Source organism: Elgaria multicarinata, chromosome 7 (assembly GCF_023053635.1).
Source record: "Elgaria multicarinata webbii isolate HBS135686 ecotype San Diego chromosome 7, rElgMul1.1.pri, whole genome shotgun sequence".
NCBI lineage: Eukaryota > Metazoa > Chordata > Lepidosauria > Squamata > Anguidae > Elgaria > Elgaria multicarinata.
The window spans coordinates 27,141,992-27,155,392 of NC_086177.1; the positions used below are offsets into that span (position 1 = coordinate 27,141,992).

At 41.6% G+C, this 13,401-nt stretch overlaps 1 protein-coding gene across 5 annotated transcripts in view; it reads right to left on the reverse strand.

Moving 5' to 3' along the window:
* The window catches only part of RNF152 (ring finger protein 152), a 50,115-nt gene that overhangs the window by 15,693 nt on the left and 21,021 nt on the right, over positions 1-13,401 (reverse strand). For 3 of the 5 annotated variants that reach the window (XM_063130274.1, XM_063130275.1, XM_063130273.1), the window contains one exon: positions 6,801-6,829. The exons of the other annotated variants lie outside the window; for them this stretch is intronic. The gene's annotated coding sequence lies outside the window, so the exon portion shown is untranslated. The remainder of the gene's footprint in view (positions 1-6,800; positions 6,830-13,401) is intronic. 5 annotated transcript variants of the gene reach the window in all.

Below are 13,401 nucleotides of genomic sequence, written 5' to 3' on the forward strand. Positions count from 1 at the left end.
AAGGAAACTGCTTGATTAGGCAGGCAACGATATAAATTAATCCATACTGGTGGGAGCAAAGAGAGCTCTGCTTTTCCCTTCATATCATTTAGTATGCACCTAAAAGCAGCATGCTGACAGAGAGATTTTATAAGAGTAGTTGAGGTCTATCTTCAGCCCATAACTGAGTACTCCATTTAACTATCAGAGAAAGGAAACTAAAAACTAACTACTTAAATATCCAACTTTTAAAGTATATGCACTTTGGAAACACATCAGCACTTGATATCTGAAGCTCTTCTAATACCGCAGTTTCCAAACCTTCAGAGAACAACTTCCATGTCAGCTTATCTGATGACGAACCACTGCGGAGAATTCTTGGGCATCTTTTAAGGGTTAGGTTTGTGAGGCCTTATTGCCCTGGTTCAGACAACACGCTAGACCATGCTGCTTAACCACAAAATGGTTAACAGAATGCACTGACCTTAATGCATTCCATTAACCATTTTGTGGTTAAGCAGCATGGTTTAGCACATTGTCTGAACCAGGCCATTGACTGTCACCCCATGTGAAGTAATGGGTGTTCCCTAGGCCATGCCTCCTCTGTAACTTCATATTGCAGGGAAAGATCAGAAACGGTGGATAAGCTGCATTTCTTATGCTGTCACTGAGGAACCCAAGAGATGCTTCCAAGGAACCCTTGAATGCAGTTTGAAAGCCTTTTTTGTACTAGCATTGAGCTTCCTTCAACTGTTAAGCCTCAACCTACACATACTATCCTCAAGTAGGTCACACCAGCAGCCTTGCCATTTCTTTGTTTAACCCTCTGTAAATGAAAAACAAAAAATGACCATATCGATCCAATTTTGGGGTCAAATGGACCCCAAGAAAACCAAATAAGTAAAATCCCTGGCGGAAATGATTAAGCATAGAATTGCAAAAGACTGACACAGAAAAGTGTTACGGATTGTTTTCAGCATTGTTAGGATGCATTTGGCCCCATCTGTTGATTGAAGGTTACGATTTGATTTGTTGTTTTTAAACAGATGGATGAAAGCAGAGGGGAAAGAAAGACTAGGCAAAAAAATAAAAAAAAATAGAAGAGAAGACGATCGTGCATGGGCTTTCCAGTCTGAAAAAGCTGGAAACAATTGTTATAGAAAATAATTGCCAAACTATTACAAGAAAATGATGTACTCAAATAGGATGAAGGAATATTTGTTGGACCAAAAGTCCAATAGTGAAATAAAATGCAAGCTTTTTAGTCACCACATAACATTTTTCAAGCAAAAGAAGCATGCAGAAGAGTATAATACCCTGTCACACTCCTATTAAAAGCATCTGAAGCCCAATTTTTACTTTTGCTTTGTATTTGAGAGAAGGAAGACCTTTGCCGTATCCACATTAGCAGCAACCATTTAGAATCAATGGACAGCAGAAGAGAAAGGGAAAAGCAAGAACATGAAAGTGCCAGAAATGTCTCTTGTGCTAATTGCACGTGAACGAATTGTATGCCAATAAATTCCAACCGAACACAGATCATGACTGAGGAAATCTGTGAAAGCATGAAGAGAACAATTCATTGGATAAACAGAGAATAAAGGAAAATAGTTAGAAAAAAGTGAGGCAGGGGTGGTGAATGACATTTCTTAACTTTATTGAACTAAACCTTAAAATTTCATGGCACTCAAACCCACTAAACATTTCTTACCAGCCAAAGTCGGAGTACATTAATCTAGTTCCGAGATTAGTTGGGCTAGGCAGCTAGTTAGGGTATGCATATGTGTAGCTTTTTACACATGCATGCATGTCTGAATATATGGACACACACATACACACTATCAGCACCCACATGGCCAGCCATACCACAGCTTGGTGTGATTGAGCAGGAGATGCATCAGACAAGGGCTACCAAAGATGCCCTGGAGTACTGCTAAAATGTTGGCAAAGAATGTTAATCAATAGTGAATGAAGTGTACTGTATGTGTAACAAACGTGCCAAATGCTTGTGAGGAAAAAATAATAATGCAAAAACTAAGGAGATCCTGTAGCATGGCACAGTACACACAAAGATAAAAGAAATTGAGAATTGACACTTAGTTGAAGTGGGAAAGTAAAATCACATACACATACCAGCAACTATGGAGAACTACAAAAGAAGGAACAAGTGACCCTGGACTCCCCCCTTGGCTTATGCTCAGACAGAGTTGTGACACCTTTTGTTATAGAAGACCTCTGCCTGCAAATTCAAGAGCTATAAAGCCCAGTTCTGCATACTGTTTAGGTCTTTTAAGTACAGAGAATGGCTAAACCTTTTGTAGAGTCAAGTTCGACATAAGCTGAGAAGCTGCCATACCGATTACTGGTGAAATCCAAGGCACATGGTCAAAGAACTAGCCAAGAGGTCTGGACTTAGGAGAGAAGTGTCAAGTCAGAAGCTAGTTAAAATCAATAATGGCAACAGAGGATCAAATACACCAGCATAGGTCAAGTCCAGGTAGTCTCCTATGGGAATGAAGTGAGACTTGCTAGGCTGGACTAGGGAGTGGGAAGATGGGAAATGCAAAACGAACATGAGCAGCAAGGGCAGGTAGCTGAAAATAGGAGTGAATGTGAGTGAAAAGTTGGACTTGAAGGGTAGGTACAAGTAGGAAGCAGTTAGGGAGCAACTCTGCTGCAATCAAATGTAACTACACTATCCCAGGAATAGTATGTATTATATAGGTTTACGTAAAAGATCAGGACAAGGGACTTTAACAGTGACCATCTGAGAACCTGGAGGAGAGGGGATTTGTCTGATACAAAGCATTGTGAAAGGTTTATTTTGCCAGCCAGACCACACACAACATTCTGAACTGGCAGTTCATTGCTCTGTAACTCAAGTAGTTAATTCAACAGCTAGAAGCAACTCTGAGTCTTTACATACCATCAAGAACATGAAAGCTTCAATTGTAAATGCTAGTCCATCATACTGTTTATGCTTTAGAATGGATTGTGGACTGAATTAAAACCAGGTCCCGAACCTAAAGTGGCCATTTGCCAAAGCTGCATTCTCATATTGCAGGCCACTTTCCCCAGCCAACTCCCCTAGGTGATGTTAATTTCATAGAACCAGATGTAACCACTGCATTTCAGGGCAACAGAGTCAGAACACACGATGTGGTTACGATTGTGAAGTGATCCTATAAGGGTTTCTATTTGAAATGTAGGAAATATTCTACATCCACAGCAACCAATCCTTCTAGGAGACTTCAGCGAATTTTCAAAACATCTCAAGATTATTTGAAAACATGTCTGAAAAGAGCTTCATTTCCTGTCTCATTTGATATCACGCCAAAAGCACAATGCCCCTCCAGTTCCCATACATGCACACACAAGAAGCTGGCATGGCACAGGCTTAACTACCTTCTCTATCTATCCACCCATCCATCCATCAAGTTGGTACCTGTGCAAAGGTTTTAATGCTAGGGTTGTGTTTCTATGGAGTCAAATTTCTCAACCTTGAAGGTAAGACACCCCAAAAGCAGTGATGGTGGGTGAGGAGTCCAATGTGGTCAGGGACAGATATGTAAGACAGAGGTGTGACGTATAACTGCTATCAGCTATAGTCCAAATCAAGGCGGAGCAGCCCACGGATCCTAGCATGGGCTAGCTGGCAGTTATTGCTGTGGAAACAGGGAGATTACAGAAGCTCACTCAAGGCAAGGATAGAAAGAGAAGTCAGCTCACTCAGCCATTCTTCCCACTTGCTTCTCTAGCAGGCAATTTCTATTCCTCCACAAAATTGCCTCTCAAGTTTATATTAAACCGAAGAAAGCCTTCTGCCCACATTCTATCTGCATCCAGTACATCAAACTGTAATGCAATCACAGACTGTAATGCTGAAGAGCAGCAACCTGCTTCTGATAAGGTAGCGTTGCAAGGCTGCTGCTGCTGCTGCTTATTGAGAAGTCCAGTGCTGCCAACGCTTTTGGCATCTGCAGCCGCGTAGATATAGCCCAAGTCCCAAGAGCCTTGCCTTTGAGAACAGGAGAAGCTGAGACTCCAAACTGGGAGAGGCAGAATTGAGCAAGGGTAAGTTCATGAAGTCAATTGGTGTTGACTGGAGACAAATAAAAAGCTCTCCAAGCTCCCGGGTTTGGCTTCTATTTCTTTAAAAAGCTACAGGTAAGAGAACAAATGTGGCTTAGCACTCACATTTACTGTTTGTTCTGCAGATAAAGTTAATGCTAAGACACACAGAATACCAGAAATCTATCAGTTAAGAACACAGTATATAATTGCAACACACATTAAAATGATTACAAACTAATATATATATATATATATATATATATATATATATATTAAAAAAATTGTAGATTAACAAGCCATGCTTAGCTGCAACATAAGTCTCCATACCAGAGATGAGCAAGGTTCAAGCTTGAGGGATCTCTTTATTTTTATTTTATTTTGGTGGTTTTTTTACTAGGGTCCTGAGACGCACCAACCAGAAACAGGTGCAAAAGACATACACTTAGAATTAAAACCTTCTGAGGAATTGGTTTTCAGCAGCAAACCTTAACAGAGCTCACAGTCTTTCCATACAAACCCCACTCCTGGTTAGCTCAACCGTTCTTCATTTCAGCAATATGAAGGTAGTGATGGAGGGAGTCTTTCTGTTATTGCTATTGTTTAAACAGCTGGGAATCAGAAATCCTTGCCAATCTACTGCAAGTCCCTGCAAACAGATCCCAATCTACCTTTTGCCCACCTATGCTCCAAACAATGTCGTTCAGTTTAAATGTTATTCACTGTGTTTGCGGGGTGCCCATTTCAGTGCAATACATATTTCAGCTTCTTAATGGCTGCATTTCAGTTTCTTGTTCTGTACATTCAGCGTATGCAGTTGTGATGGACTTTTGATAATAAACAAAGGGATTTGTGCACATTCAGGGTTGTATTGGGCACTCTGGAAATCCTCTCTTTTCTTTGGTTGTAGAGACTCAAGATGTACCCAAAAATGGTTTGTTACTTATACTATATGAAAACACATAAGTTGCACACTTGCATCTTTCCCACTGGGGGGAAAAAGGCTGTGTAATGTAAAATAGATTCATTTTAACCAGGTTGTAAAGTCTCAGTGCACCCCAAGCAGGGTTGTTGTTGTTGTTTAAATCAAGGTACAGGAATGCAGAAACTCAACAAGCATTTATGATGCAGAAAGGAAAACCTGCTGCTAATAAATCAATAGTGCTGTGTTAAGCAACAGTGTCAATGCATTTTTCATTCTTATTTTTAAACGGGTAAACACAGCCAAAACACTAAAAGGGGTGGCAGGAGAAGAAAAAAGCAGCGAAAGCAGAAACTCAGTATGTGTAGTGTGTGGAACACATGCATCAAAGAGACACCCTGGTGATAGAGACAAAAATGAGATGCTTAACTGCTGTATAGTGGGCAAAGAGCTCATGCAGAAAGCAACACAGATCTTGAAGGCAACTACAAAGCTATACAAGATTTCACAAGAGAAATTGCAAACTGGCCAATGGACGTGATCTTATGTGCATTATGCCTGCAGAAGAAAAAACACCAAGAAAAATAGGCGTTGGGGCATCTTCTTCAAATGTATTCCACGCAAAATGTTCTCCCAATTTCTCACGGGTTTCTAACTGTGGGTTATAATATACAACCAGTGGCACAGTTCTAGTGACGTAAGCCTTTTAGAGCTCCTCCTTGATTTACCTGCCTTGGTTTACCTGCCCTGTTGTAACAACATGGATTACTGTGTTATGGTTCTTGCTGACTTTACACTGGAGCCGGAGAGAACATCACTGATGCTGGTCAAGCTTCATAAACATAAAAACCTGACCACCATAACATGGCATAGGTGGGCAGGGCCAACGTCAAGGGGAGGCCTGGTCAGCCACCTACTGAGAGTCCCGCACCCCAGCAGAGGCCCACTGACAACAGCCCCCTGGACCTGGACCTGCTCTTCACCATTGCAACCTGCCTCTCCCTCTGGTCCAGATAACAGGGGTGGTGAGAAGGAGGAGCAGTAAATGTCACTGCTCACTTACTCTTTGCCTGTAAAGCAAGCAAGTGGTAGCGATGACAAGAAAGAGGAGAAGGAGGAGCAACAGCAGCAGCTGGTCACAATGTTGGTGAAAGGGGATAATTGAGGGTGTCTTGCCCAAGGGCCTTGAAAGACCTGGAGCCTGAACTTTAGGTGGGGTTGCTCTTAATTTCAGAGATGTTTCCATTTCCCAAGTGGATGGTCTATTTCCTGTAAGTCATTCCAGTTTACATTTTCTCCCAAGGGATACACTGGATTTTCACCTTGCATAAGCTATGGTCTTGACCTAAAAGTCCTTAAATGGCTTGAGCCGCCAATACGACTCATTTCAATCTCTTAACACCAAATACAACAGCTTCCTATCTGTGCACCAAACCTGTAAAAGGTGGAAACAACAAAAACCTACCATCTACAATGCCGGCAAACTACAAAATAAGAAAATGAAAATCTATACAATCCAACCCAAACTTCTTTTCAAGAAATAAGTAAGTACATAAAATCAGTATGATTGCTAGGGAGCCTAATCCTGATATTCTCAATTCAAACAAATAACCCATAAATCAATGTGCAAGGCACTGACCTTCACTCATGAAATTGCTTGCTAAAAGCAGTTTTTATAGAAGCAACCCCAAAATAAAAATCTATTCTCAATACAATTACCAAAATTTAAAACAATTCAACAATTACCTAGTTTCCATTTTTTAATATATTAAATGCACCAAATTCCAGAAATGCTGACATTACTCCTTGAATAGCCTAATGTTCTTACCTCACTTGCACAGATGTCCTCTTCTGTACCTGTAGGCAGAGAGAATGAATTGATCACATAGACTAAACGAAATGGGTAAACAAGATTTTATTTGGCTCTACCTCAATTTTTGCTGTGGTTCAACAACTGAGGGAAGCTTCATAGCTGTCTCCTGTTCCGTATATCACAGCAAACAATGTTTTAAAACAAACCAGGGCAGGCTAGAGGAAGACAAAGAAGTGTGCAGGACATTCCCAAACTATGGCTCATACTATGACGTCTGTACCAAGCCTCTGTTCGGGGTGGGCATTGCTCCTGCTTAACCATTTCATTCATCTCTAGGCAGAATAGCTTAAGCCTGTCCCAATCTGGTGCCCTTCAGTTTTAGACTACAAGCCCCAGCATTCCAGACCATTGGCCATGCTGCCTTGGGCTGAGGGGAGTTGAAGTCCCAAACATCTGGAGGGTACCAGTTTGGGGAAGGCCAACAGATATATTCACCTTCTACAATCAGGACTCTTCATATTCTCTGAGAAGTTTGGAACTTATTTCATGAAGAATGAAGGTTATTGGGAATCTCTTAATTATAGAATATTTCTAACATTTCAAACAATTATGGCCTAGTCAGGAATAATATTCCTTTGCTAGATTCATAATTTCAGAAAACTATTGGTAAACCATTTCCAAATCCCAAGTATAAAATGTAGATTGGTCTTTGGTGACAGGGCTCCATTTCCAGTGTATGGTAGTGAATACCTCACTACCATACACTGGGAACATATAAATTGGATATGTATGTAGCTACCAGCCTGGTCACCAGGGGTGAAGAAAAATTGTCTCCAAACCACCAAGCAAGGGAGATTTTGGTAAACTGGAAAAAAAATGGTGGTTTTGTTTCTGTTTTTCCTTTCAGGCTACAAACTGCAAACATGTAGTTGCTACAAACAGCTACTACAAGTTTCAGACTTGCTTAAAAAGATGGGCCATTAATTTTTGTATAACTATTTGCAAGCCTGCTATACATCCACAGATATGACTAGTAAAGAATGTTGATGGGGCTAAGAATTCAATGGCCAATAGCTAACAGATTAACAAGTTTAATCCACTGATTTCAATAGGCTTAAGAACACTTAATTCTGTGGTACTTTGGCCACTGTTTGAGGATTTGAGACCTCCAGCACAACTCTCTCGTTAAAGATACCCGCTTTGTAAAAAGTTCTTATATTTGGCTATGCTGTTATAAAAACACTCAGCCTGGTTTTTTTTATGCTTTGCTAATATTGATCAGTTTAATTAGGGGTGTTCCACATGCAAGCTCTTTCCTGCTATACAACTGACCTGCTATTGAGATGGGCTGCTTGTAAAACGGGTTACATTCCTTTTGGATGGCAATGAAGTTTCATTAAACGTGTGTCACTTTAGCTCTGCAAAAGAATGAGCAACAGCCCCGTGGGGGGAGGGGAGGCGGACAAGGAAACGGGCTAGTTGTGCAGCCCACAAAAACACTGACTTCGACAGAAACCACAATCAGTCCAAAATTTAAGTGGTTTTACTTTGCTAATTGGAGACATCCATAACAGGAAAAATAATTGTTTGGGGCGTACTTGCTACCATCAGTACAAACACAAGTTATTCCTTGTGGGTCAAACTTAGACAAGGCTTAAGAAATATATCCATTATGCCTCCTAAACTGAATTGGGTTTGTATTGGGTCTGAATTGAGTTATTCCAAAGAAAACTGTCAGACTGCTTATACTTCTTGGACTCTTGTAATTGTGGATTCATTCTTTTCTTTTTAAAGGTTTCATAATGTTGTATTTTCATAATCTGCCAAAGGGGAAGCAGCAGTGGAGGAGACATTTAGAGATAAGAGTGTCAAGTAGCATGAACTCAAGGATCATAAAATATCCAGGTTTAGCTTCTGCTTAGGAAAAAAAAACCTCTCTCCGTTTGATGGTGCAATTTATTATATATATATTTCAAAAAAGCTTAAATAATGAAAGTGAAGAATCAGGGCAATGGCCAGGAAGACAGAGTCCATAGGAACAATAATTCAAAAGCTTGTTCTCCAATTAAACACACAATTTTGGACACATACACAAATAAGAAGTGGAGAAGACGAGATACGCTTCCTAGGATATGGACTCCACCTCCACAAAGTCTGCATACCAGTAGCTTATCATATGAGAAACTGTATCTCAGGAGTTTGAACTGGGATTGGGAACAGATTGCTTTAAAGCACTGGCATCCAACAGAGGTCCTTTGTTACGTGCAAGTCTTAAAGTGAGTCACAGGACAAATACTTCACCTAGGTCTGTTATCATATCAATGCCTGTTTTGAAGGCATCATTTCAGAGCATGCCAGTACTAGTTGCATGTGCTCCCTTCTTCCTACAGTATATTTTGTTTTATGCTAAATCAGAAAATGTTTAGCGAAAGAATGTGATACCCAGTACTAGGGACAGGCAGAACAATGTGAGAAAGACATGCACGCTCAATAAATTACTAGAGCATCAGGCCAGTTTTCCAGAGGATGTAGCACAGAGGCGTTGGACCTCTTTCAAACTGAAGGCCAAATTCCATCTCAGAGAAGCTCTCAGGGGCCACGTTCCAGTGGTGGGTCGGTCCAAAGGCAGAAAGGAGGGGCAAAACCCCCCAGCATATTGTAGCTTAAAGTCTTACTGCCAGTAACTAAGGGTATGTCTATACGTGGGGAAAGCCCAGCAGTGGCTGTGGATCTCCGCTCCGTTGGTTAGACGACCCAGGCGCAAGGTTGCAGCCACCGCAAGGCTTCCCCACGATGGTGCATTTTGAAAAAGCCAGGGATTTGCCCCAACTTTTTCAAAGGGAGCAGCGTCAACACGGTGCTTCCGCCATGTAGTGTTGCTCCACAGCTATCCTGGGGCCATCCCGGGGGTGGAGCCTGGTGGAAGGCGACCAGCTATTGGTCGCCTTCCACAAGGAAGAGGGTGGGGGTGGCTCCGGGACCTGGATGGCCACCCATTAACCCCATGCTCCCTCCTCAGCGTTGGGATCAAATGATGCTGCCCTGGGAGAAGGAAAGTGCAGGGTTGAGGAGGGGGGTGTGTGCCAACCCAGCCACCCAGCCTTAAGAGAAGCATTTCAGTCTTTTAGGATGAGGGTGAGGGAATTGCACAAAAGCTGGAAAGCTGCCAAATGATCAGAGATCAGGGGAAAGGGGGTGGATCCAAGAGAATGGGGCGTGGCCATATAGGAAATCTTGGGAAGGTTAGATTTGACCCCTGGGGCTGAGGCTCTGGACCTCTGGTGCAGTGGCTGCACTGCATAAGGCCCCAAACCCTTGATTCTCATTGTTCCGAAAGGCTGTCAAGTTGTCTCATTAAAAAACAAAAAAACTCTCTCTGATCTTCTCGAAGGAAGAGGCAGGGAGAATGCATGAACCAGCGCAGAAGTAGGGAGTGTGAAAATAACTGAGGTTGTCTGTTGGAGATAAAGACTGGGAGCCAAACATTAGAATGCCACTCTCCCTATACCCTTGTGTAATATGAAGAATTGGAACAAGGAAAGGGGGGGGAAAACATTTTCATCTGCCAACAAACCAAGCAAAGTTGCAAGTTATAGGCTGGCTTAAACCAAGTGACTGCAGACAAGAAGTAATGGAAAAGAACGGAAAGGAAGGACGATCATTTTACTCTGCACCCACTGCACATAGAAAGCCATCCTGAAATTATTATAAGCTGATAATATACAGATGCATTTGCCACCAACACTAGTGTACCGCCACAGTTGGCACATCATATCTTAATCTAAGGGTAAAGTCTCTTTGCCTAGTTTTGAACACAGCTAATTTCTCTACAAATTATGAAGTGATTTGGGATTCTAGCACTCTGATGAGACTGGTACAACTCACAAGAAATTGCTACTTCTAGGCGAAACCTGCATGTTCAAAACTGAATACTGGCCCCCGTTATCCTAAACTGGGGCAATAATCTATTTAATACGTTATGATAATTATTCCAAAACGTCTCCAATTATTTTATTTAAATCAAAGAGGCAGACATGACTATTATCCAACCGTGCTCCAAAATGCTTTGGAAATTTCTTGGAGATACAATTTAATTGTGGGCACAGTACCATTTTCAGATTGAGGCTTTTTAAAAGTATAATTGCAATAAAACTGCAACCAATGTGGCCAAAGTATCTCAAGTGGAGGGAATGTCACACTGGCTATAATCTTGACCATTTAGAAAACTTTTCCATGATCCAAGGCATTAGGTTGAAGACCAATAGCCCGTCTTTCAATCTCTGTTTTATACTGAAGTATCAAATGACACATACAGCAAAACATTGCATCCTAATTTCGACTTAATTAAACTCTATCATCATTCACCGAAAATATAGTTGATCAAGACATTTACATGCATTTCTAATTGCCTTTACCAAGAAGAAGTGAGACATGCAAAATTCAAAGAGAATCCGTGACCATTTCACATTACCCTGTCCTAGCCAATTTGCAAAAAGGTGATTTGCAGTCTCTCAGGAGTATTTTCAAATATCGTACAAGTCACTCTGCAACTTTTGACAACCGTGTTTGGCTTTTGCCCCAGTCATATCTCGCCTGCTTAGAAAGAAAATGACAAATATGCATTTGGTGTGTTCATGTTACCTACTGAGGGCCAGATGTTTGATACACAACACAGCCAACTTTCTATGTTGGAAAGTTTATAGCATTAGGGATATTACAGACCGGGAGCCATTATGCTAAAACCCAGAGTTGCCTCCATGTTTTTGGCTATGTTCCCATGCTTATTTTACAGGTTGCTTAGGCCACGGATGGCCAACTTCTACATTCTCAGGGGGGCACTCAATGCTCCAGGCAGAGATCCAAGGGCCAGAAGTCTATTTACAGCACAAATTCACCTCTTCATGAGAGGTCAGGTTCCATAATTAAGTTGGTGAAATTTTGCATTAAGGCCTTCATGGTTATGGAACACATGCGTTCAGACATCAGCTCTATACAAAATGTCAAAGAGAAATGGAATTTGAAATTTTGTTTGCAAGGGAAACTGGCAAACATGTCATCATATTTTGACTTAAGTTTGATGGGATCTCCAGGGACCAGGTGCAATCACTTCAGCTGGCCTCATCTGACCCCCAGGGTCATCCCTGGCTTAGATTATTACCTTGGGGATGGGGATTTGGAGGTGAAACTCTTGCTCTTTTGGAATTTGATGCAAGATTAGCTGTCATGATGTCTAATTTTAGGTACTTTCGGCTTTCAGATACTTTCAGATCTGCTTTCAGGTACTTTTTCTCCAAATACTATACTTGTATATTTTACAAAGACACCCTAAGTCTCTTCTGCTCTCTTACTTCAAAGATATACATCCTCTAAGGACCCTCCTACAATAACATTTTTATTTATGGACAGTGCTGCTCAGCTGGTCAGGCAGAATATTGATAAACATTGCGAAATGCCACCCAACTAACCCCATTTTGGAATTGCTACCTACGTTTTCTCCTGTGACAGCGCCTTTGTAAAATCCCACCTGACCTACCCATCACCAAGGCTGGTAGTAGGAACAGAGAAACACTTACACTCCCCCACTCCTTGCCCAACCAGAGAAGCACATGGCATGGAAGAGATAAGTTTCACTGGGGTGTGGAGAGTCAACTGTTCAACTTCAGTTAAGTCAACTTCATTTATGTTAAACATGATAGGAACATAGGAAGCTGCCTTATATCAAGACAGACCCTTGGTCCATCTAGCCCAGTATTGTTGACAGTGCCTGGCCCCATCTCTCCAGCGCTTCAGGCAGGAGTTTTGCCTGCCCTTCCTGGAGAAGCCAGGGATTGAATCTAGGACCTTAAGCATGCAAAGCATCTGTTCTATCACTGTGCTACAGTCCCTCCCCTCAGATCACATACCCTGTTAAAATATACAAGATGATAACTGGGTCTGTTTCTTTCCTTTTTCCTTTTCCCTCCTCATCCCCTATTCCTTGTGTGCCATGTCTTTTTAGATTGTAAGCCTGTGGGCAGGGGACTGTCTTATGTTATTGGTCGAGAGTAGGCCATTCCAGGACCCTCTTCTGGCTGAGAAGCAGGCTAAAAATATTTTAAATAAATAATAAATACTCTCAGTGATAGGAAAACATACTAAATATATAAAATGCATTTTAAAGCTACTGCATGCCGCCACATGATTTTCATAAGATGATCTAAGAGGGAGAATACAGGAGAAGGAGAAATGCCAGCCATTTTCCTGCAACTGGGATAGAATAGTTGACGCAGAACAACCGAGGACGCATTGGTGCTGCATGCACTTGTCCACCTGGAGGAACCAGATGACACACACTACCAGACACAAGAGCACCATCAGTAATGTTAAGCCAACAGTCCAATAGAAGCAATCAAGGAAACCGATGACACAGACGGAGATGAGAAAGCTCCTCTGCCTTTTTAATTTCTTGCCTATTCGTCTTAACTTACCACCCACCTTTTGGCCAAAAGGGCTCTCAGGCTCTTTTATTATTGCCTCAGAAGGGTCATATAATGGATAATTACAATTAAAGCAGTAACACCACCATACTCGATAGATAGATGGATGGATGGATGATCAAAAGATGCACACAAAGAGC